Consider the following 26,901-nt stretch of genomic DNA (forward strand, 5'->3'; position numbering starts at 1 on the left):
TAAATTAAGGTGTCTGGCAAGTTAGATGAAAATAAAATACGTATGATTAGCAGGGAATACCTTGGCTGAGAGTAGCTGGGATATGAGTGGAGAAAGGACCGAAAAGTGTTTTTTTTTCTTTTCCCCCAAGTCATTACCAGCTTTAGTTCACAGAAAAGTTATTTCAGATACTCGCTTTGAAAGACTGCTTTGAGGTCTGCTTTTAATTTGAACAGTTAAATATCGTATTCATGCCAATGAATCTTTTTTCTTGTTTTAATATCATTAGGAAGAAAGCCTCCCAGGCCTGAGTGAATACTGTAATTGCTTAAAAGAAGAAATACATAGCATACATATTTAATAAAAACCTTTTAAACAATTTCCTTATGTTGGCTAGGCACCTTTGTTTACAAAAGATAGACTTTTAGTATTTAAAAAACCAAACTACAGTGAACCATATGGAAAAATCTCCAGAGTAAGATTTTAGCAAATAACCTCTCATAGCCTCTCTGGTTATATCTGTTTAGGTTGCAGGTCAGTTTTACAGGATCCTTAAGGTTGCTCATATAGTTAGAGTAAGCCACACCCTCTAACTCTGAAAAACTCCTAAGAACAAGATAGGGATCATCATAAAACCCTGGTCATAAATTCCATAAGGTAAGTGCTTTAAAATTTCTCATGTCTTCAAATGCTTCCCCAAACTGAAAAAATATTTGTTTTCATGAAAAGTAAAAGAAAAAAACAGAATGCACTGCTGCTTTTCAGAGCTCAACAGATTGCTGTCTGCATGCACGACATTTCCCACTGCTTCTAACTAAAAAGAAATGACTTTGGCACTTTATCTGTTTGATGAGAGATTGTTACTGCAATTGCCCTATGAGACATCAAGCCACCTGTCACAGCATCCCTGGCTGTTATTTTTTTTTTTTTTTTGTCCAAGGCAGTCCTCTCCAGTCAGCGTGGGGATTGGAAACCAGGGTGCTACCAACAAAAGTAGCTGGAGCATTCTGGCTAAGAGAATGGGCTTTGGAATAGCTGGATATAGGGTGAAAATTTTATTTACTTGCATGACTTTGAACATGTTACATAACCTTTAAAAGTTTTAGCCTTTCACCTTACACTGAGGAAGATTATATTCAGGTCCCAGGTTATTAATGGGGAGATTGAATGACAGGGTGTGCAGAAGGAGCAGATACATAGCAGCTATTATTAGGTCATATTTTGGGTAAAGGTCTGATGAATTGATGACTTTTCAGACTTTTTCATTTTCATAATGGCTTTTCAGAGATGGTAGCTAGCTGACCCTCCATCTTTTCTGCAAAGATGTCCTGAGTAAAGATTCCTTGGAGGTATAAAGACAGGAACCAATGTGTGGAGTTTATTGAAGTCTTCAGTTTTATCTTAAATCCTTAAGCACATTTTGTGATCTACTCAATAATAGATCTAAATTATCTTATTACCAAAATTATTCTTGCCCCTCAAATTTTCTTGTAAATCTGCTCTGGTGTTACCCTCATACTGTGGTAGTGCCTGGCCTCTGCCACCATGCTGGGCATGAGAACAGCCAGTCTGGGGCAGGCTGGAGAAAGACTAGGCAACCTACACTTCCGTAAACTCTGCTTTCTGGTGCCTTTGTGCAGATGATGGGGTCGGAGGGGCGCTCCGTCTCTCTGACCACCCCATCTCCTTGCAAAATGAAAGATAGATAGTATTGGTTCTTAGGTATGGATTATTCTCACCCTTTTAATTTAAATTTTTAGCTGATTTGGCTGAGAAATGGGGTGCAATGGGGGTGCAGGTAGAGGTAGACGATGGAGAACAAATTTCCAACATTTAGTGAAAAATTAAGGAAGCTATTAAGTGGTAAAACGTGCCACTCCATGTTGCCCCCTACACATCCCTATTTGGCAGTCCACTAAGAAAACATTTAAGATAGATTTAGAGTCAGTGGTTTAGGAATGATGGCATATGCTCAGTAGAGGTTGAATCTCATCCTATAAATCATGGGAAACTTGTAGGTAACTTTGCAGATTAAGTGAGAAGGAAGATTAAATACATGGTTTGGGGGTGGCTTGCTATGCAGACAACTGGATTCTTCGCTTAGGCTCAATAACATTTCTTATAAGTAAAATCCATGATGATAGTAAGTCATTGCTTAAGACATAAATAAATAATCCAAGGTCTAAATAATAGAATTATTGTTGCTATCAGTTCTCAACCTTGTGTCACTCTGATAGGTTAAACAATCATTCAACTTAAAAATAAAGCCTCATAATATCCCCTGTTCACCATCAGCCCTCTGACCTCATGAGCTGGGACACACAGGTTGCAGGTGTTAGAGGTAGGATGGTGCTTGTTAACATCTCATCCTGGACAAAGGCCAACGAGGCAGATGGGAGGGAGGGAGAGAAAGAGAGAAAGAGTAAGGGCAAACTCTGTGGTGGTTCATTTACAACTGTAACTGGGGCAAGGCTCGAAATCAAAATGTAAATTTATCTCCCACTGTCTGTGTACATTTCGTTCAGTGGTAGTAACATTTACTTGTTCCTAAGGCCATGACACGCTTGGCCTTTCTTCCTTCACAGATGGGCTATGGTCTCAGTTTGGTGGTTGGACTGTGTCATACACATACTAAGATTAAGCCAGACTCAACTTAGGTGAATCTTCCCTCCTCAGCCCGGACTTACTTCCTGCTGGAAAGGGATACGGTCCTTCTGCTCCCTCTCTCCCAGCCCCTCGCCTCCAATTCGTGAGCTTCAGTTTCTGCTCCTTGTCAACCTTGATGTTGTTAGTAGGGAGTAAGGGACAGGTGGTGCGACAGTTTGTTCTGTTTTCTGTGCCTGTCAAATTGTTCAAGCTGATGTTTCTGGATGGCTCAGTTACACAATTAAAATGAACTTTCCTTACTTGGGCCACTGTGATGGGCCCCTCAAAGGTTCACTACCTCTGGCCCCTCTTCTACAATTCCCTTGCTCCAGGCATACATAGTTTTATTCAAGATGGCTAAAAGGACATTTTCTGCAGCACCTGGACACTTTCAGTCTCCCTCTGCTGAAGTCACCTGCTTCCTCCAGGCAGCCCTATTGTGTAGAGCTCAAGATGACCCCCTGCCATTTCCTCCCCATTTGGCCCACATGTGTTCCCAGGAAACACTCATACATCTGTATCCTGGCAAACTCCAGCCCATCCCAGTGAGGCAGACTGCCCTTGGCTCTATGGCCTAAGTAGTGAGTCAGCCCCTCTCTTACACCCAATTCACAGCCTGCTTTCCCTCCCTCCAGTGTGAGTCAGGAAATAGTCCCCCTCTGTGTCTCCCAACTACAGGGAAAAACATCTGTTAGCTCTCTGAGTGGTCCCATCGATGTCTCTCTTATTACTGAAATTTCCCTGGATTAGGTTTAGGATTGGAAGGTAGTAGCTCTTCTTACAAGAAAGGATGGAGACTTGGCAATGACAGAGCCCTTCAGTAACCTCATCTCCAAATCCTCACTCTGACCCACCTTCATCTTCCCCACTCAGTGAGGTTTGCCTTCACGCCATTTATAAATTCTGCACATGATGGGAGTTGAACCTACATCTTTGTTGCCCATAGTATCTTGGTAACTCAGTTTCAACAGAGTTAGGTAACATCTTCATCCTTGCTATACACAGATCTGGCTTAATTCACTTAGAACAATAAGCAAACCCTCCTGATAACTAAAATTAAAAATATATGAACATGGTGCCAAAATTAAGTCACTGCAATGCATTTAACTTTTCTGGAAGGTAATCTAGCACTTAAAAGTTTGATTTGACCATAAAAACAAGTCTGTACAAAATCAGTATGAAACTGTCATAAAAAGAAGTGAACTTTAAAAGTGCATCAAATTCACATCATGAACTTTTTCTTTAAAAGTGATATTTATAGGCTTGGTGCCAATCCCGTGAGTAAAATCTAAAGCAAACATTTCCTTTGCACATTTTCATGCGATGTCTTTGAAAATGTTGACCAGAGAGTGGATAAGATACTGGTTTGTTTTAAAGATACATAGCAAGGTTCCAGGTTTGGGCATGAGCTGTGTTTACCTCTGGGATTCCAGTGGGTCTGGATGTGCCTGGCAGACTATTGGGGTCAGCCTGCCCAGAGTCTGTGAGCATGAGACACCATGATGCCTCCCAGAGAGAAACCATCCTCAGGGAGGGAAGTGTCAAGCAGACAAGCTTAAACCTGTAATGAAGCCTCAGCCATCACACGGGAAGGATACTTCTGAGCACAGTACGACGCTGCCATTTGGATTTGTCTCTTAGGGACCCAGGTCTGAGTCCTAGGGAGGAGGCAGCTGCAAGCAGAAACTGAAAGGGCTATTTTTCACTAAAGTCTTCTGAAACACTGAAGATTCGGATGACCTGAATATCCCCAAACCCCAGTTGCTCCTTGTGTCTTCCTAGTTGGAAGAAGCAACTCCTCCTCTGTCTGTTGAGACTGATACGGTTTTGCTTGGGGACAGTCTAGTAATCCTAAATCGGGATAGTTTCCTTGCAAGGGGATGCCAATCCTTGTCATGTCTCCACCTTACTAGCCCTCAGTGCCTCTGAACCTGTATCCGAAAGAAGACCTCAGCAAGCTCCATGGGGCCAATTACAAAATCAGACCCAGGAGAAGAAGGCTCTCATGTGAAAAGAACTACAAGATTTTGAGGAATATGTGTTGGAATGGATCCTAAGGGTGTTATACCAGGTAGGGAGAAACACAATTTTAGATTGGGTATGTGTGTACTTACCAGATATTCTTGATTCTGTTTACTTGGCCTCAGCCAAACTGGCCTCAGCAGTGGCCCATGGTGAACAAACTTGAGGGGCCAAAGATTCACTAGTATAACGTAGTAGAAGGAATCCAAAGGCTTAGGGAGATAGGAAGTTGAAGTGGACTTATCTTTTGTTACCGTTCATTCCCCTTTACTAGATAGAATCCTGGCCACCTCCAGGTGCCCCCAGAGAACACTTCCTTCATTAATATGTTGAGAAAATATACCAGCATTCTTGCAAAGTGCCAAAGAGTTGTTCTCTGTAGGCTGGTGATAAATACGGTTATGCTACCATTGAAATGGGCTTCTTGGTTGCCATAGTGACTATATGCTGCCAGGATGGCAGAGGCATGGGTTCTTAAGGGGCAAAGTAGGCATGGTGTTATAACAGTCACCTCGGCCAGAATGGTGATCAAAAAGGGATGACTCGCAGAAATCTTTGGTAGCAGCTGATGGATCACAGAGATTTTAGGACTGAAATAGATATTCTATTAAGGTCCTCTTTGATCTGGAGAGCTGAAAAACTCCACATTTGGAAAGCAGAGTCGCCCAATACAGAGACCAAGAGACTAACCAAATTCTAAGACTGAGGCAATTCCTAGACCTGGTAACTGTGAATAAAGAAGAGGTATCAAATCATTGAGATGAGACCCTTTAGAGACCCCAGCCTTCCCTAAGGGACTCATTGCCATTTACCAGAGTTACTGTGTACAAGGAAAGGGAGACCCCATATTCTTCACACTTTTGATGGTAGTATATCCCTGAAACTCTACTGGTATGGTATTGCTTTTGGTTTACTTTGTAAGAGAGAAGGATCTTCATTAACTTCCCCTTGACGGTTTGAACATTACAATGCTCACATTCTAGGAATCAAGGAGCTAATGTAGAAATTCACTTCCTGGGTTTATCTATTTCAACTGCATACTCAGTCACTGAGCTGGGGTGGGCACATGGACAGTGGCTCTGAGTTGAGGATACTCCTAGCGTTCAGATACCACTGTGGTATACTGGTCATAATGGGAGTTTTTGGAAGTCAAGGAGAAAATGGAATTTTGGGTCAAGCCCACCTCTCAGTGGGCCCAAGGGGAACACATACTGTGGTTATTTTCTCAGTGGGAGTGGTAAAATTGAGCCACCCTGCAAACTGATTAGGATTAAGGGGCATTTGCTTGCTTGGAACTTCTTCAAAGCCTTACAGCTTGAGCAGAGAATTGGAGCATCATGTCCAAAAATGGTACACACTGTCTACAAAATCCAAAGAAATTCCTACTATTCTGTAGGGAGGACCAGGCAGCAACTTGGTTGCAGGTCAGTTCTATCAGATCGCTTCCCTCCTGTAATAGACATATACCCTGGATCCAGGTTTGCTTTCCCTGTACACCATGATCCTGCCATTACTACCTTCCATAGACTAACACTGCCATATTCACCATCCTGGTAAGCCACCCAACAGTGCTCTGAACAAGAAACTTTCCCAGAAATGAAAAAAAGCAAAGCAGTGAGTGAATGCCCATGGAATTCTCTGATTTTTACCATGTACCTTATTACCCCGAAGCAGCTGGCCTTAAAGAAGGGTGGATTGGCCTATTGAAAACACAGTTACAGCAACAGCTGGGAGACAACACTGTGAGAGTGGGTTACTGTCCTGCAGGATATAGTTTCTCCATAAACAGAATTCTTGAGGTAGAATGGCAGCTCTCACTGATATATCTAAATTTCACTTATGAATATTTTATTTCTCAATCCCACAGATGTGTGCTTTGCTGTTTAAAGATCTCATGATGCAAAGGGAAACAGCCTCTACTAGGGGACATAACAATGGATCCATTTAATTGTATTTTGAGACTGCCACTTGGTTACTGTGCTCTGCATGCCATTGGGCCAACGGAAAAAGGATGCCACTGTATTGTAGGATTCATCCTGCTTGTCAAGGGGGAAACAAGAGTAGTGCTTTATAACAGGAGTTAAGAGGAGCCCAGGGGCCCTCCTGAACGCCACTTAGTGCTGTCATGTAAGTGGTACAATTAAGGGAAAAATGGAACAACTAACTCTATGGCAGAGACTGTGACATATTCACCAAAACACATTTCCTTTTTCTTCGTAGGCACATAGCTAGACTATAATTCCCAGCCTGCCTTACAGATGTGAGCATGTGACCGTGGTCTGCCAATGCACTGTGAGGGAAGCATTATATGCTACTTGCAGGCTTAGCATATAAGATAAAAGGAGCTAGGGTATCAGAGGGTCATCTTCATCTGGCCAAAGACACCCTCTTTGGGCTTTACATGAAAGAGGTATAAATGTCTAGTGGGCAAAACTACTGAAAATTTCAGGTTTATCTGTTGTAGCAACTGGCATTGCCCCAACTAATTATAAATCTCTTAAAAGCATGAGTTTTCCTTGAGTCAATGGCACACTTCAGAAGAGAGCCGACTCATAAGCCTTTCTGTCTGTATTCTATCCAAGAGGGATGCTTTCTGGATGAGGGCATCCAAACAGCAAGAGACCACAAGGAGATCCAAACACAAGGTCTGGAAGAGGTTGGGCTGGAGTGGATCTCTCACCCTAGGAAAACGTGCAGTTAAGGGACCCCTGTTGGATGCCTAAAAAACTCACACTTGGTTCACACGTGAGAGCTGTATTTGAATGTCTGCCATACAATGTTAATGTTCAAGGGACGCCATGATCAGTAAGACTAGAGATACTTGCTTTGCCCATCTTTCTCTTCTCTGCACCCTGTGATGAGGATTGATAACTAGAAGGTTGGTGGGAAGGAGCAGTAGGGAAACCTGTCTCCAAAATAAGTTTCTGGTACCGCAGCCTGACTGAGGCCAAGGAAGTGAGACAGGTTTAGGTCAGAGCTGACATTGGAACTTCCAATTGGGCAGGACTAGAGTGGATTATAAAAATAACAAGGTAACCAGAAAGTTATGGAATTTGCCCAAGATAAAGGGTGGGAAAGAGAGATTCAAGAGAGCATGAAAGAATGTGGCAATTGAAGAGAAAGAAAACCATTTCATGCTGTTTGATTCTGTTAAACACAACTGTGAGTGCCACTATAGTTGCATACCCTCTACTTTTCACTCTGTGTTGCCAAAAGAACACGGAGAACAGTAGCATGAATCCTACCATTATGTTTTCTAATTGTGGAAGAAACCATTTCATATTAATAAATAAAATTTGCTGTGCCTCTTCTTGACAATGGGTGAGCTATCTCAGAAGATCGAGGTTTTCATAAGGGAGGGATGGAGGAGTCCTTGATACAGCTGCTGCTCATGAGCTTAAGGTGACCAAGTCATTTAACCAGCATCATATTTCTGCTCCAAGAATGACCCAAGTGGCTGTGTCCTACCACACTTTGTCTCTAAGTGGAGGTCATGATACTGCAGGTGTTGGTGATGGAAATAGTCTCTCATTGCCCTCCATGAACCACTGCTTCTGGGCTGGCATCCTGCAGTAGCTTCTACCTCTTTCCCCCAAAGTGAAGAAAGAAATACACAAAATTAGCATTTTCTAAAGTTTCTTCCACAGGAATCTAGTTCTATGGCATATTTACTGATGCTTATAGAGGAAAAAAACCTCTTTGATCAAATAATTTGGTAAATCTGGATTAAACAAAGGGGAAGAGTTTTCCCTTTATCACAGAACTTCTCACAGCCTTTGTTATGCTAAAGTATGCGGTGAAGCTCATGACAGAGATACACAGAGCAGAGTTTCACAGACTTCTAAGTCCACAGACTCTCTTTTTACCCTAGATTGTCTTAGAGGACTGAGCGTTCATCAGCCCATACTTTGAGACCTGCTGGTCCAATTCATTTCCCCTTTTGCAGAAAAATTCACAAGTAATGAATTGATGTGAATAAAAAGAGAAAGTTAGTGAAATCCTATTCATTTATCTAAAAGACCATTTGAAGAACTGTCTGTATTAACATCATGTGCTTTTTTTCCTGGACTAGAGAGAGGGCAGATGGTCCCTTGATGAAGTGAAGGCCAGTGAAACAGGAATGAATGTTTCATCCCAACGCCAAAGAGCTATGAATTCCTCTGTGGCTCTTCTAATATATAATTTTCATGCAAGTGAGTTCTTTCAGAATACTATGAATACTATGCTTTTGCCTTGTCAGATTTTCTACTTTTCATCACATGCATCACTTTTCAACAGCCCATATAGCTAAGAGAAGCAGTAATTGCAAGTTATACATTTTGTTATAATCAGGGCAGACCCTAAATTCACCTTGCTTTTAAAGTTGGGTTTATTAACCATTTATTTATAAGTATTTGTTTCCATATAATTTCAGAAATTCTCTTTCTTTTCTTTTTAACCATTTCACATCTTTATATCAATGATTTCTAATTTAATTTTCAAAAAATTCATAATATAAATGGAGAAAAACTTCCACTGAAATAGTATGGATTAGCAATATGGATTTGATAATCATCTAAAGTATGTAAGCAATAACTAAATCAATTCTCATTATTCACAAAATAAAAAAGGCTGAACCTTGGAGTCAAGAAATCCAGTTTCTGTCTTTTCTGTGTTTCTAATAAGTTCTGTGGCCATCGGCAACTTTCTTCACTTCTTTCAGCCTCAGTTTCTTCAACTGTAAAATGAAAGGGCTGGAGATGATATCCTCTAGGGGCCTTTGGAGCTATAAAATTCTATGATTCTCGCATTATTATTTTTCCTAAATTTCCACATTTAGCAGATTTCAATATATATCTGTCATTGGGATGCCCTCCAGAGAAACAGTTATGATTTCTAGAACCACACATCCATGCTATGCTGAAATAGATGACCTAACTGGCAATACCATATCCCATTATTTTATAAAGGCTGAACCAGCAACGTTCTTCAAGACATCAGTCAAAATTGTGTTTTGGACGTTTAGCTACTTAAGTGTGTCATTTTTCCTCTAAACGTATATAGAGAAATAAATGTATGACCCAAAATTCAGATTAACCTTTAACTTCTGAATATCCTACAATGTGATTAAGAATAACATTAGGAAAAAAGCTGATATACGCATAGCATAGAGACAAAAATTTCTAGAGCTGTGCTGTCTAGTTCAGTAGCCATCAGCTCTGAGTGTCTACTGAGCACCTGAGATGTTGTTATTCGGAATTGAGATGTGGGGAAAATACATAGCAGACTTTGAAGACTTGGTGCAAAAAAGAGAGTAAAATACATAATTAGTTATTTGTAATATATTGATTACTTGTTGAAATGACAATATTTTGGCTATATGGGTTGAATAAAATGTATTATTAAAATTAATTTTGTTTCTTTTTGCTTTTTAAAATACAGCTATTAGAAAATCTAAAATTACATCCGTGGCTCTTACTATATTTCTATTGGTTAGCACTGTTCTAAGGGATTCTATCATGCTAATGAACACTTTAGATATCAACACTGAATTCTATTTTATCCCCATTGGAAGATTAATCAATACAAGTAGTTCCAAACTTTTAAGTAGACTCTGTTCTAAGTTTTTATGTCACTTTTCTCAATTTTATTTTTAACATTAAACCAATATAACAAAAGACTGATTAGTTTCCCAGCTCAGCTCTAAAGCTTATTTAACCTTTAATGCAACAAAAATATTGCATATAAGCAATGAAAATATTAGAAAACAATTCTATTGAAGTAATAGTAATTTAACAAAGTGAAAGAATAAATCTTTTTGTTTGTTTCAATTATTCATACTTGAGTTGATTCTGCTCAACCAAAGGAGAATTACAAGGAGATGGAAACTTTTAAAGTGGCTCTTCAGAGGACTTTAGGACATTTTCAAAGATTTAAATCTTTTATGTCTATCATCACTTCACACTGAGGGTTTTCATTCTCTTTAAGACATATGTGATTCTTAAGTTCCCTTCTTACTTACTGCCAGGATTACAGTCATTGTTTTGACCTACGACAGTAAAAACAGAAGGGAAAGAGGGGAAGAACTGAGGAAGACTACTTTCAAGGGGACAAGTGAATCAAGAGAGCTTGCTTTGGGGTTGAGGGAGAGAACAGCTTTGGGGTGGGAGGGTGCAGGGACAGAGAGAGACAGGAGGCCACTACTATGCATGCTCTTTCTTCGAAATAGTGCTTCGTAATGGGCACCTTTCCATTCTCAGCCTGAGAGCACAGGGTTCTACAACAGCAATATAATTTCCTCATTTGATTGTCTTTTAGCATACTTAAAATGTACAGTAGAATCTAACTATCTTGAAGCCAGCTGCCACTATCTGACAATTATATCCAAGTCTGCAAAAATCATTAAATGTTAAGTTTAAGACAATTTAAAACATCTCTAATGACCGATGATTCAATCAAACATGACTATGTAATAAAGCCTCCATAAAAAAAAAAAATCTGTTATTTATTTTAAAAAATCAAATGCAGGAAAATCTGAATAAAGATTTAGGTGGTCCTAATTTCAGATTATATTTTTGTTTCCCCTTCAAGTTTTCATTGAGGGGAAGAGCCTAAAAAAAGAAAGGAAGGAAGGAAGGAAGGAAGAAAGAAAGAAAGAAAGAAAGGAAGGAAGGAGGAAAGAATTAACATGCATTGAGCATCTTGTCTATATCAGGCATTGTGAGAGGCAATTGGAAATCTTTGGAATTTTTAACTCTTGCAACAATCCTGGGGGACGGGGGGGGGGGACATTATCATCTCCATTGACTGATGAGGAAACAGAGACTCAGGGGGTTTCCAAGAAGTTATACCAGCTGCTCATGTTTGCATAGTGAGCAATATAAGGTCAGAAATGGATTCTGTATCTTGTGACTTAAACGCCCATTTAACCTTGCTGCTTCTACTGCTTTGCTTCCCAGAGAAAATGTGAGAGGAAGAACACTGCGTGGAAGAGAAGAATTGCGGGTGTGAGACATATTTCACACGCAAAGAAATATCGGGGGAAAAAAGGTCAAATCCATTCTTTTTAACTCTGTGTCAGGAATGGAAAGTCAATTTTTAATTATATGGGTAAGGTTGACCAGGGGCTAACTTACCAAAAATGCTGAGTTCACAGTTGGAGATTAAATATGGAGACAGGCTCAATTTATTACTATTTGGGAGGAATAAACATTCATACATAAAAAGGAGGCTAGAATCTCTCTGCCTCCAGCCTGCCCTTGACCCTGAGGTGAACAGTGTGAAGTATGATCTCTTGGGACAATAAATGAAGAGCTAGCCGATAGCATGGCCCACAGTGCATGCCATATATTCCGGGATGCTGATCAACTGTGGGAGTTCATGTGGCTATCACCATCTGCTGACGGCTCCATCCTTTTTGGGGCACAGATTTGCTCAGGTCATATAACATCCTTAAAAGCCTACAAAGGGCTCCTTTTGGCCTTCTGATAACATCGACCCTAAACCCTCTGCCTGATTCATTGTTTTCCAAATGACATGTCTTCGACTGCCAGCCATTTATTAAACATTATTCCTTATGCTTACCTACCTTGTTCAGCTGCCTTAAATCTTCTCTGGAACAAGGAAAGATTAAAATAAACAAACTGGGTTCATTCATTCTTAAACATGCTATCTTGCCAAACAGCTTTTTTCCCCCTGCATGTTTAAAAATATAAGATGGCTAAGTGGCAATGTAATCTTAAACATACAAATCTATGTGGATTTCCTTCCAAAATGAGACAAATTTTGCTCTTTGCATCTTATCAGTATCATTCCACAGTGCTCCCCAAGCATCAGAAATCACATTGAATAAGGCACTAACAGTGATGAAAGACAGTTGGAGGAGAGAATGGTGCATCGGGACCCTCTTCCCCATTCAGATGTTGGGCACAAATACTGACATGAAATAAGGGCTCAGATTTTCAAATTCTGCTTATCAAAACAGGTTCACAGCCAGTACACTCACGTTCAGACAGAGGACAAAATGACCCTAGGAGATGGGGGAGCGGGGATGGGATCCCTTATAAGCAGAGCCTTCTTCTTATCCCCAAAAGAGTTCCAGTAAGCCCAAAGCAACAAAGCTAACCAGAGAAACAGGAGGGGATTTGCTGGCATTTGCAGTAGGACAGAGCATGTGGCAAAGAACCCTGCCAGAGTTCACCACATGGCTGAGCCTGGGAAGGGTTACATACCTTTGAGAACCAAGTAGATCAGAAGGAAATTTGCCTTTTTTTCCCCCTGCTTCACATCACCTTCATTCATATTGTGTTCACATCACTTCTTAATTAGGGGAGTATATTATGATACTTCAATGGGTCATTGCAAACTGTAACTGAAATAAAGTTGAGTGATTTGTTTCAGTGAAAGACATCTTGATTGAGGTGGTTATTAGTAAACTATAAAGTACAATGAGGATAATTGGTGTGAGTGCTATCATTATTTAGTGATGCCTTCAAATTTTCCCATTAATTTTTCTGTGATTAAAGAAAATTACTTAGTTTAGCCAATTGAATATGGAAAAGAAAAATGCTTTGCCAAAGTATAAAATTGCTATTTATATTTAAATCATTAATAAAATTTATATTTCATCATAAAGTTGTTACATATTTTTAGACATTGCTTCCTACTAAAACACTTGACAAATGTTTTCCATAGTTCAAAACATGAATGGCAAAAGAATAAATTTTCAGCAATTAAAAGCAAAAAATTCTGCAAATATCAACCCTCACAGCACAAACAACAGGCATAAAGTAATACAAATAAGGTGACTTAATGTCCTAAATTTCCACAATTCCCTTCTGATCAAAGTGTAACAAAAAGTGTAAGACAGGTATTTTACAATAAATTTAAATTACACAATTTTCTTAATATCCTAAAATGCAACTAAAGTGTAGCTTCTTACACGTGTTACAGTACATTCAGTTCTCGGCCTTTCATTTTGGGTTAAAAAAAGAAAATATGTTTGAAAATGAGATTGTCTTTCACTTGCTCCTTGAAAGCAAGAAATTATGTATTTGGTTTTCATTGCTATAAATAAATTACTCATTTGAGGCTTGTTCCTCTAAAATTAAGGGTTTATGCAATCAGTCATGCATGTAATTTGTTATTTTCCCCCACTTAGCCCAGTAGCTGCTTGCAGAGAAATTGTATGAGTCGTTAGTTTTCACTGTCATTACAGTAAACTGGAGACAGAAGAATGAGGGAGAATCATAGAAATCAAATAGAGGAAAACTCTAAATGTACCACGATGGCGGACAGCAATAAAACTGTCGACTTTGAAATGAAATCACAGGACAATATTTCCTTACAAATATATGGGCACAGAGGAGCCACTCAAATCACAAAATTATCTTTTATTGTTGTTGTTGGCTCTGATATAACGTATTGATTGAAAAGTGGAATTTTTCTAACTTTGGGCTTGAAATAACGGTACACACAAAGTTAAAAAAAATATAAGAGGGAATACAGTATTATATCTTTAAATCTTATGAAAGAGATTGCCAAGGAGTAAAACTTTGGGTTGATGAGGTGGTTGGAATGTTTTCTTCTACTGTTTGGTTCCCTCAACCGGTTTCTGATACTTGGCAGCTCACTTGGTATCTCAAAGTCTAAACAGACTGAAGCGAGCAAGCAATCAACTAAGATCAACCAAGGAGTCATTGACTTCAGTGTGGCAAGCCTAAGCCCCGTCATGCTCACAGTGATGCTGAGAGGGCCTTGGTACTGCACACCTGCGGATGATGGAGTTACTTAGTTGGCTATAGGATGCTTCGGGTTACTTCTAATAGAACAAGAAAATGATTCTTATGTAGCTGCAAAACCATAAGGCGTATATATAACTATATGTATAGCTATAAATAAACATAAAGAGCATATATATATGTGTGCTAACCTATATACATACTTAAATATATACATGTATGTATATTTGTGTATGTATATGCATGTCTATACAGATTTGGTTACAAATGTAACTTGGGTTAAATATCATGTATATGATATTTGGGTTAACCATTATATATTATATAGATATATAATAGAAGCCTAAGAAAAAACGTCTGGAACCTAGAAAAGAGGACATGTTTATAAAGTCTGATTAAATACATGGGTGGGGGTGGGGGTGGTTGGGGGATCACAGAAGCATAACAAAGAGTGGAGAGGAAAGAACGCTAACATTCAGTGACTTACAGTGAGATTCGCTGGGGGAGGGTATAGCTCAAAGCGGTAGAGTGCATGCTTAGCATGTATGAGGTCCTGGGTTCAATCCCCAGTACCTCCTCCTCCAAAAAAAAGTAAATAAATAAATAAACCTAATTACCTCCCTCTCCCCAACCCCCCCTCCCCCAAATACAGTGAGATCCCCCAGTTGGCAGGGAACCTAGCTATGGACTGGAGATGTGATTCCCCCTCCACCTTCCCTTCCCCTCAGGCTGTATGGGATTCTGAATGACAGCCATTAGGAAAATAGCATCTTAGCTATTAGTAACTTTATTTGCTGCCATTGCTCTATGGATACTTTCCCATTCTCATCTGTGATGGTTTTGCTAAATTTAAAGATATGACTTAATTACTGGATATACATACACTGAATATATGTGATAATCAGACTCTGAAGTCATGATACAATCCATTAAAAAACACAGTTTTTTCAAATTTTATACCAGTGTATATAGAGTTTTATAAATTTACCTGCTTTCTTTTCTGGTATTATTTTAGCATTATCTTTGAATGTGTTTAAAAATTCTTTAAAATCTTTGCGATGTGCTTAAAATGTCCTAATTTTTTGTTACAACATTGGACAAGAATAACATACTAATAAAGAATAAAAATGTACTCTTAAATATAATTATTAATAAGCTGTAGGTTTCTAAATTTCCAGACGTTAAAACATGATATTTTATCGAAATATTAAGAACATACTTTAAACAGAATAGCATTATGAAAAAAGAAATTTTGATATTAATTATCACTATAATTTTCCATTCACCTAAAAGGCTTCAGAATTGAAAACAAATAATTCAATCATTCATTAAGAATTATGTTTGAGTTCCTAATACGTCCCGGTCACAAAGCCCTGCCTTGTGGAGTTTACATTCTAGTGGAGGAGACAGACTATGAACAAGTGAATGGATAGGTAAGGAATGTATTTTTGGATCACTGTTGAGGCCAATGCAGACAAAATGGACAGGTCAAGGAGGACCTCTCGGTGAAGATCTGACATTTTTTCATTGGCTACTCACATTCTTACTTGGAAAACTAGTTTGAACTTTCATTTATTTTTGGAATATTTCAAGCTTAATGAGGACACTTCTGCTTCTAAATTGGGAAGATTAAATGTTTCTGTCCTGGAGGGAAGGTGTAGCCAAAATTCAAGAGGTTAAGGGTGCATTCAACATGTGTCCACTTGAGGGAGCTCCAAGATTTCCCCAAAGCCTTGGTCTCCTCAGCCTTTTTAGCCCTGGGACAGGGCGCCCAGGACACTGGGCTTGGGTTACTTACACTGTGGAAGAAAGGAGTTAAATGTCCAGAGTTAAAGTTGAGAAAAAAAGTACTGGGTAGTAAAACTGATGATTACTTTACTGTTTTCCAGTTATGTATTTAATTGAGGGGAACAGAAACACTTTCTGGGGCACTTCAAACAGCCCAGCTTGAAGCACAGGAATTAGCATAAAGTGAAATATTTATGGGAGCTTAATACTGTTTAAGACTCATTTTCTCCTTGCCTTAAGACAAGAAGTCAAATTAACCATTTCTAATTGAAGAGTTGGAAACAAAGTGGTGTGAGAACAGAAGTAGGAGCTGAACGGGAATGTCTCAGTTGTGAGGTGTGGAAAAGTTATCTGACATAAGGGTCAAGAATGGGAAGATACAAAAGAATCCCCGTGGAACAAGAGAAGCAAATGAGGATGATTTAAAAAGAAATCTTATTATGATAGGCTTACTACCACTCCTTCCTAAATGCATATTTTTCCTTTTAGGGCAGAGTTCTAAAATTGGACATGATAATGCCCCTTTGTCTCTCTGTCAGTGGTTCAGCTACAAAGGGAGCATACATGCATTATTTAAAATGAACTGGGATCACTTTAAGTTTGAGTCTTGGGAATTCTGGCCCAGAGGAACAGCCATTCATTAAGGATATCAAAAAGGAATGAAATTCCCAAAGCCCAGTGAAGACACAATCCTGGGGGCTCCAGGCCACTCTTCTCCTTATTTCTAAACCCACTATATGGAGACACAATGATTTGCTTAAAATACCAATTTTATGCACACATTTTAATTTTAATTGCATCATGAGTGAACTGTTAAAAAAAAGAGTTTGAACATTCGGCCCTTAAATCATTATAGGCTGAATCATCACTAGAGATTGCCACCCAGAAGAAAAGGAAAATATTGCATTAGAATATACTTCCAACAAATGAAAACTGTAATTAAAATATAATCATGTGATTAGAAGTAAATTAAAAAGAGAACATCAGGCTTCCAGTATAATCTTTATATGCTTAGATCTTAAATTTTAAAGAGTTTGTCTACCCTAACACAGCTTTAAGCATTTTTTGCACAGATTCATGCCAGTCTTTTCATTCACAGTTCATGAAATCTCATCAATTATTTCTTTATTAATTAACATATCATATTTTCACCTGAGTGATATACTGTATTTTTAGGTTACTTCTGTATGCATCTCAAATTTCCCTTCATCATTATCTTGATTTTGACTAAACTGAATGGATTTGTTGTGCTACATGAGAACAGAATCAGGATTATCCTGCAGGTGCTTTTTAAAATCATTTTTTGTTTGTTTGTTTGTTTTTGGTTATTTCTATTTTTCATGGCGCATTTGTTTCTTTTTGCTCTGCCTATATGTTTCTTCTCTCATTTTTCATTAGTCCATTACCTCATGGTCTTAAACACCTTCTGCTGTTTTCTTAAAGATTAAATAAGGTAATATAGCTGTTGAGGAAGCTTTTATGCTTCTGTATTCTCTTTTAGAAAATAAATTGGAAGCATATTTTAATGGTGTTTAACATAAAGGGTTTTGATACATACTCAGAGAGGCTGTTTCTTTGGCAAGTGGAAATGAGCCAGGCTTTCAGGAGATTTTCTCTGTCTGTGCTGGCTACACAGACAAGCCTGTGCACAGTCTGCTTACACCATATCCGTCTTCCCTTAGTGCATTCTCTACGTCTTTCTTTTCAACTAGACAGAGAGGACTTTCTTCTTGTGTATACTGAGTTAATCTTTTGATTTGCAATAGTAGACCCTCAACATTACCCTGAATGAGTGAGTACTTGGAGGAATACAGCAGGATCTAGGCTTTTAAACTACTGCTTCTAAATTGGGACTTCAGGGCCTTCTGTGCGAAAGAGAAAGCGAATGCGCTTCCACTGGGGTATTCTGTGATGAGTGGGATCATTGTTATGTTGACTTTGTTGTGGAGACAGGCCACAGTGGCAGCAAAGATAGCTGCAGCCAATTAAACTCCAGTGCGGCATTCAAAGGATATGGAAGATAGAATTTAATTATGAAACAGACGACACTACTCAATCCTAATTGTCATACCAGGATCCAAGTTGAAGGGTTATTAATTACCAGCCAGGCAAACGGATGGCAAAGCACCTTACGTCACCAAGGGCAAAAAGCATCAGGCCACAATTACACCTTAGTAATTCCAACTAGGAATAACAAACTCAGAAACAAATAGGAACTTCTTTTTATGTTCTGTCACATGAAGCAGTGGGAAACATTTATTCACTTACTACGATTGTAGGCAATTGGATCTCTCTCTCTCATAGTTAATTCATTTACTAAGAAACCTTTAGGTGGAACTCTCCAGTTTCTTTCATTCCCACAAGTATTTTCAGGGTTACAGTTCTTTTTTACACAAAAAATTAACCACACTTACTGGTTTAGCCAATAATATCAGGGGAACTGGAGACCTATAAAAGCTTCCAAATTGGCACCAGTCATACAGTCATAAGAGCCAAGCTGCCTTAACAACTTGTTACAAATGCCTAACAGCTCCAGAGAGAAAATATTTTCCCGAGCCTACACTTCCTCATCTGTTTTGCTTTCCTGAAAACTTCACAAAGATAACGGGCAATAAACCTCATTTCCTATACAATCTATTTCAGCCGAACATTTAATTTCTAACCAGTAGGGTGACCAGAGGTGGAGAACAAGAGGTCTGTTATATAGAATAGAAAAGCATAGGAGTTGGAGTCAAAACACTTGGTTTGCAGTCCTTACTTTGCTCCTTCTTTCTTTATTACCGAGTAAGTCCCTTAACTTTCATTAGATTTAATTTTTGGAGACTGAATGGAGCTCCACAGGTGGTTACGTAGATTGAGAAAGATAACATGGTTAGGGTAGTTGGTAACTCTGAAAGGCCATAAATTGCTATTTAGTGTTACATGAGATTGGAGCTGTAGCAACAGAATGGGAAAAGAAGTGCCCTTAATTGAACATCTACTAAGTGTCTATCTATCATTATGCTAGGTACTTTCATATTTTTATGCTCTATATGAGGCATGATTTTCTCCATATTTCAGGTGAGGAAATGCTCAAGAATTGATTAAATAACATGCCTAACATGCCTAAGGTCACACAGCTTTGTTATTGGCAAAGTTGGGATGGGAATCAAGGTATGTCTAGCCCTAGGATCGCACTTTTTTCCATTCCTCCAAGTTTGGAATCGAGGTATATGTAGTTTTCTTCTTCAATTGATTCAACTCACGAGTTCTGGCACAGGAGATGTGTGGTTGGCAGAATAATGCCCCTAAAGATGTCCATGTTCCAATCCCCAGAACCTGTTACCTTATGTGACAACCCTAGAATATGTTACCTTACGTGGCAAAGGCACTTTGCATATATGATTAAGTTAAGGATCTTGAGATATGGAGATTATCCTGGATTATCTGGATGGGTCCAGTATAATCACAAGAGATTAAAAGAAGGAGTCAGGAAGATTAAAGAAAGAGATTTGATGATGAGGCACAAGTCAGAGAGAAAGAGAAAGAGATTTGAAGATGCTGCACTGCTGGCTTTGAAGATGGAGGAAAGGACCATGAGCTAAGGAATACTGGTGACCTCTAGAAATTGAAAGAAGACAAGGAAACGGATCCTCCCCCACAGTCTCTAAAGGCAACATGCCTTACAGACAAGATGATTCTAGTTCAGTGCCATTTCTGATCTATGAAACTGTGAGATAATAAATTTGTATCTGTTAAGTCACTAAGTTGTGATAACTTGTTACAGCTGCAACAGGCAATTAATACGGGATCCTCGTCTTTTCCAGGGCTCTCAAGCTTTGCTTGTCCAGATGTAGGGTGGTTCAGGTAGAATTCCTTAACTCAGGAGGTGGATGGATCATGGGAGCTGGGCAGTTGGACAGGCAGGGAGTGAGTGTCTGAGAAGCAAAACCACATCTTATGGCTGAGATGGGATCTATACTTGCTTTTTTTAGAGAAATAAAGTTGGAGTTGGAGCCCATAGATATGTAAATTCTGGAGGAAGCCTTAGCCTGTGAGGCTTAGCAGGAGGTAAAGGAATTAGGGTGTTCACCTCTGATACTCCGTATCAGAGTATAGACCAGGAAGTCTATACTGTAGAACTCTGGGAAAGAGTCAGGAAATGTTTCTGTTCCAGAACATAAGGAACAGTGACCTCCCAAAATTGCAAAGCTCCTAACCCTCAAATATGTATATTTATTTATTAAGTCTATCCATGTACTTCCATACTAACATTCAGTATATGGTACTGAGCAAATAAAAAATACAAATTGAAAGTATATGTGACCAAAAATAATTAATTTAGAAGTCCAACCATTTTCTTCCCAAACCCCAACAGATTATCTTCTGCATTCACTGCAGAATGGTGTAGAGCATGGAAGAGGTGTGGGAAAGCAGGATTTGATGGGTAGAGGGTGCCGCATTCGTATTTTCCTTTCCTCGTCTGTTGCCCAATTTAGTTCAAGAAAGGGGGTGAAGTGGGAAAGAATGAGAAGAAACCTCCACTCTTCACTCCGAGTTAGCACATGATCGAGGTAAGGAGATCGTGGCCTTTGATGGTTGAGAAGCCCTGCTTTAAGGGAAGAGTGTCTGCATGTAACACACTGCTAGCCGGAGGGGCACAGTTTCTAAGGAGGAATAATTTTCAGGCTTCGAGATTATGTGGTTTGAACAGATTCATCATTTTTCTATGAAAGTCATGAGATCACATTTCTTCACCTTTGATTCTGAGGAGCTTAAGGTACTGCAAAATCCTTAATTAGTTTTACAGGGTGATTTGACTGCATAATAATGAGGATTGTGGGTTTCGCCGTTCTCATTTTTCTTCTTCAAAGGACTAATTTCCCACAACATATTTGCGGTCCCAAACAATTTCTGAAAATAACGAGGATAATGAGTTTGTGTCTCTAGTTTGTAAAAGCATTTCACCAGTTCAGAAGGAGGATGAACCTACAGCTTTCTTGCCATCAGCCCCCTGCAGGGAGAAGCAGTCAAGGAAGTGAGCGCACCTTGGAGAGAAGCAAAAAAGGACTAGAAGTAGGAGAACTGGGCTCTGGTCACAGACTCTCCATAACTTGCTGTGTGAACCCAGTCAAGTGGCACAACCTCTCTGTGCCTTGCTTTTTGTAAGAGAGGAAACATCATATTAGAAGAGATGATCACTTATATCCCATCCTTAAGAAATAATCTATTTGTATGCCCTACTTATGAGATACCAGAGTGTATTTTCTATGAAACAAGAATATTTCTTTTCAAATTTTCATTATCTAGTGGGCTACTCAATTATATCTAAGCTGAAAAGTGTTAGATGGTATTTGAGGAAAAACCCTACCTTAGTACAGTAAAGGATTAAGGCAGAACCAGGACTCTGTATTTCTCTTGCTAATTAGATCTGGGGCATGATGAACAAAGTCAGTATTTGGCTTGGGAATGCTGGTCCATCTACTTATGAGCTATACAAATTCAGGAAAGCTATTTAACCTTTGTACTCTTCAGATTCTTATGCACAACATGGAAAAAGTTATACCTACTGTGCAGTATCACTGTGAACACCTGAACGTGTAACATAGTTTGTATCGCATGTGTCTGGAATGGGCTCTCATGTTGTGTCTATAGCAGTAATCATATCATCAAGCCCTCAGGATACATCACTTACACCCTCCGAGACTCTGAGGGATGATGTAAGCCCTCTGCATTTGTTTTATGCAGCCTCTTCTATAAACACAAGGCCCAGAGTCATTTATGCATCAAGATAGAGCCATATAAAGACATGATTACCAGAAAATCATTCACTGGACAGTTCAAAACAGGGTTTCACAGCCTCAGCACGACTGAGTTTGGGCCAGACAATTCTGTGTTGTGGGGCTGTCCTGTGAACTGCAGGATGTTTAGCAGCATCCCTGGCTTCTACCCACTAGATGCCGGTAGCACGCACATCTGAGTAGTTAAGAGCTAAAAGTGCCTCCAGACATTGCCAAATGTTCCCTGGGGGGCAAAAATCACTGCAGGATGGGAACCACTGCCGTAAATGATGAGCTAAACAACATAGAGAACTAGACTAAAATATAAATATTGCAAGATTACTTGATATATTCATAAAGACTAAAAATGCTAGTCAGAATAGTGAAAAAGCTTGTCTCTGGAAACTTGGAATTTCACTCTACTTCTAGCTTTTCATGTGACTTTAGATAATTTATTTAACCTCTCGAAGTTCAAGCTCTCTCACTTGTGAAACGGGGATAATAATCATACACGTCTAACAGGTCATTGTGAGGATTAAATGAGACAACGTCAAGATGTCAGGCCCACCAAAACACTCGGTAAATGTTGATAATTATTCTTTCATTATTATTTATCACCACTACTGCCAACACCACCATCAGCATTCTGGATAGATTTTCTCTATGCAGTACTGCAGTGTTTCTCAACAACTGGGTATAGCTTTTAAAAAGGAATTATTTGGGAAAATACATTTTAACTCTTTTATAGGATTTCAAACTTCAGCCTTCTAAATGAAAGGCTCATCAAAATACCCATCCCTTTTCTTTGGCCTCATTCATTCATTAGTAATCATTATGTTGGACACAGTTAAATATGCATTTCATCCAGAGACGCCTACAGGGAATCCAATGCAACATATACTAGCAAAACCAAAATGTAATGTTAATGGAAATTAATGAAAGACAAATCATTCTATAGCACACTAATGAGTTTTTTTAAGAATTAAATCACCGAAAGCTGCACATTTCACAAAAAATTACTAAGAAGAATAAAATAAGAATCTCATTAACTATTTAAACAAAGTACTGGATTTATAAACCTCCTAAGTTCCACATTAGAGAGCACAAGTATGTTTCCCAGAAGGAGGGATAATGTTCCAAAGCTTCCGTTTTCCCCAAATCCTAATTTTATTAGCAGCAACGTAATTAATTTTTGTGACAACAAATTCTTCAAGGAGAAATAAATACTAAGCCAGACCCATGAAGGCAAAGTGGTTCAAGAAAAGGAGATGAGAATACATAAAGGGAGCCTTAAGAGCAATTTTTATCCTCCACTATGAAACTATGTTCTTAAACCTGGTTCACTTTCAACGGGCTTCTAAACGAATCTCTACTGCTCAAAAGATAAAGATGGTCTCCGTAAGCTTGCAGACATACACTTGGGGAAGAAAATGGGAGGGATTTCTTTTCAGGTGCTGAAAGACATTGTATAGGTTAAAGGAGTGAAGAGATTGCTAGAAAGAAAACTCTGTGTGTGCGTGTGTGAGAGACAGAGATAGGACTGAAGGTGTTGCAGAAGGACAGACTTCATTATCTCAAAAAATCAGGACTTTGCAAGAGAATAATGTAGTCTCTTGAATATTTAATGATCATAGCATTAATCAGGATAATGCACAAGATTAATAAAAACAGAAGGTGACCTAAAATTTATGTTAGATTGGCTTAATTTCATTTTTGCTATGTGCAATTAATGAATAGAGGCTCTGTGGAATTAGACAGACTGTGATTTAGGTTATAAAACCATTATCAACTAATTGTCCCAACTTAAGTAAGTTTCTTAACTTCTTTGTATTTCTATTTTCTCATCTGTATAATGAATCTAAATATTTATATATTTATATCTTAAAAATATTGAGAAGATTAAGTGAGATAAAGTGTACTAAATTCTTAGCATTGAACTTGGCACTCAGGAGGAGATTCTCATACAGATGTCTGAGTCATCAAAAGAAAATATTTTCATGTTAAGCTCAATATAATGTCCTCTTTTGGAATGTTTTTTAAATTGAAAAACTTTCTGTAGCATTATCCTCTGCAAAGTAAAATGCATAAAATTTGATATGAGTCACAATAGAAAAATAAGGGACTCATATCTAATTTGCTCTCTCTGATTTATGTGCAGGCTAACTTTTATATCTATATCAATCACGTTTGTAAGATGGCAGAATTACATTCTTAGAGTAAGGAAAAACTGACTTTAAAGAATGTTCACTTGATGTGAGAGTTTGATCATTGCATATAATATATTAAAAGCTATATATTTCAAATATTAAAACACCCCTAAAAGTAGCGAATGTCCTTATCCAAAAAAAGGTAAGTTATTTGGGTTGTTTTAAGATTTATTTTTCTTCTAAGGAGTTTTATAAAAAACTTGGTTTGGAAAATCATTTCCATTCTTATAAATGCAATGGGAAAAGTATTTCATACTTTTATTGAAAATGCAAAAAGAAAGACAAATTACACGTACTGAGAGCTTACTAACTGAAGAAAGCATCACCGATGGTCTTGCATATAGTTTTGCCTAAAATCCGTGCACAAAGTACAGCAGTTGTGATCTCTATTTTTGCAGATAAAAAGAACTAAAATTTAAAGAACCTGGGGAGCCACCTATCTCAAAGATTCACAACTAGTAATGGCCAATTTGGAAGTGTAATAGTTGTATAATACTCTACAACCCAAGTTTTTCTTACTACAGTCATCATCCTGCCTTTCCTTGACAAGCCTCCTTCCAACACTTTAAACAAACAATATTCATACTCATTAGCTGATTAACGTTCCTGAATCTGTTAACTCAAACTTTTCATAAAAGCGATGTCATTTATTCTATTTTGTAGATGAACAAATGATGAATTAAAAAACCAAGTGCAAGATGGCACATCGTCATCAAATTCTATCACAACTCTCAGTCGAGTTTTCTGATTCTTTCCAATTCCTCGCAAAAGTCATCAGTCTTTGATGACAGCCTCCTCTCAAGTGTGTTTTAATAAAGTGTTTAATAAAGGATGATAAAAGTCTTCATCAATGATATGAATTTTCTGAGTATCTGGAGAACTGTTCCCACTTAATCCCAAGATTCTATGATTCGGAGATGTTATGCATTCATTCTTTCAGGATAGAATTAGAGTTGATTTCAGATAACCTAAATGAATGTGGGCTGAGTGCAAGACCAATAATAGGTTTCTGACTTTGGCCGACACAATCAACACTATTGGTATGTAAGGAAAAAATATTGATTCATTTCAACCAGTCAGAAGTGTTTACTTTCTAAAGGGTTCTGGCAGTGAGCTGGAGAGCTTGACTAGTGAGTGAGGAGTGACTGGGGACAAACTGAGTTGCTACAGTTGACAAAGGACTTTGTCAAAGTGCAGCCAGGCTGTGCTTGCATAATAAACAACCAAGACATCTATTAAATCGAATTCTGTTCAAGAGATTCAATTTGCATGACAAACTACATGGTTTCCATTTAAATGTTTTCCCCCTGCACACTGCCTGTCCAGGATAGGGTGAGAATTCAGGAAAGACAGCAGATGCTAAAGAGAAGGAAAAATCTAGAAGATTTAAGGATGATGTTTCATGGAAAAAGATCGTTTCAGTTCTTAAACTGGATCAAGCACATTCTCCTCTTCAGTCCTTACCCATACTGTCTCTCTTTCTGGAACCTTCTATCCATCTCGATTTCTGGTACCCTCTATGCATCTCCACCTTGTTTTCTCTGGGCTTCCTCCATTTTATCCTTCAGATTGGGGAATAAAATATTACTACTTCAAAGAGGTCTATCATGATTTCCCCCTTATTCTCTGTCATTTCACCCAAGTCTGTCTTCTTCACAGCACATATTATAGTTTTTAAATAACATATCTATTTATTGAATTGTTTATTTGTTTACCCCTTTTTCCTTCCTCTACATTATAAGCTTCTCAAGGACAAGGACTATGTCTATTTTACTCATCAGTGTATACTTATCTAGCTCAGTTCCTGGTACTTAGTAATGCCTCACAATGAAATGAATACACAGATGAGCGAATAAATGGAGTATATGGCCATCCTCACTTTAATCAACTACATTAACTCTATGAGACAATATGAGATGCAAGGATTGTGCTGGAATGTGTTTATGAAGTTAAAATATTCTAGACACTTTTAAATGGATTTAGCATATCTGTCGGAGTTGGTCCTGCTTCCTGAGTTGTCATATTAAAAAAAAATCAGTATTTGCTTTAATTTTGGCAAATATGGACAATATTGTCTCATTAATTCAAAAGAGAAAAAAGAAACTAGTTAGTAGGTAGACCTTTGATACTAGGGCTACACCCTGACAAGGCCCTCTGGTGCTCTCCCACCTGGATGGTTTGCCACAGGAAATATGAAGCACTCCCTTTAATCATGGATGTCTGCAAAGAATTACATTCTCATTCTGATTTAATAAGATTAGACTATACTATGCAAAAAATGAAAAATACAGATTTTGGGCAATTTTAGTATATATCTGAGTTTTTCCTTTTAAGGCTTAAGTCCTACAATTATGTGTGGAAACTAGCAGGAGAGCTGCAGCTTTTTCATGCTGTATTTAATGGGCTTTCCATTTCACCACATGGATTCTAGGTGGAGAATGATCTCCTGGACTAAACAGATTCTCAGGCTTGATAAACAGTGCTTAGGAAGTAATTTGAACTTTAACAAAAATGCTTTGTTTATTAATTTGTCCATTCATTTACTCAATATTTACTGAATGCTTCCTAGGTCCCAGGCATTGTTCTAGGTGCTGGAGACCCAACAGAGGACAAGGTATAGCCAGTTATTTTCCCTTATAGAACTTAGAATCAGTCGGTGGGGGGGGGCAGGGAAGAAAATACACACGTGGACATATGAGTAAAGATCACTTTGGGATGAGAAGTTCCGTGAAGGAAATGAAATGAGGTGATGTGATGGAGTATCTTGGGTGAGCTACTTAG

General features: G+C 38.5%; 1 protein-coding gene across 4 annotated transcripts in view; it reads right to left on the reverse strand.

Annotated features, from left to right (window-relative positions):
* Positions 1-26,901, reverse strand: part of CDH6 (cadherin 6) — a 116,073-nt gene that overhangs the window by 62,900 nt on the left and 26,272 nt on the right. Inside the window, exon 2 of one of the 4 annotated variants that reach the window (XM_072958823.1) lies at positions 12,858-12,997. The exons of the other annotated variants lie outside the window; for them this stretch is intronic. The gene's annotated coding sequence lies outside the window, so the exon portion shown is untranslated. The remainder of the gene's footprint in view (positions 1-12,857; positions 12,998-26,901) is intronic. 4 annotated transcript variants of the gene reach the window in all.

The sequence above is a fragment of the Vicugna pacos genome, chromosome 3, assembly GCF_048564905.1.
Source record: "Vicugna pacos chromosome 3, VicPac4, whole genome shotgun sequence".
NCBI lineage: Eukaryota > Metazoa > Chordata > Mammalia > Artiodactyla > Camelidae > Vicugna > Vicugna pacos.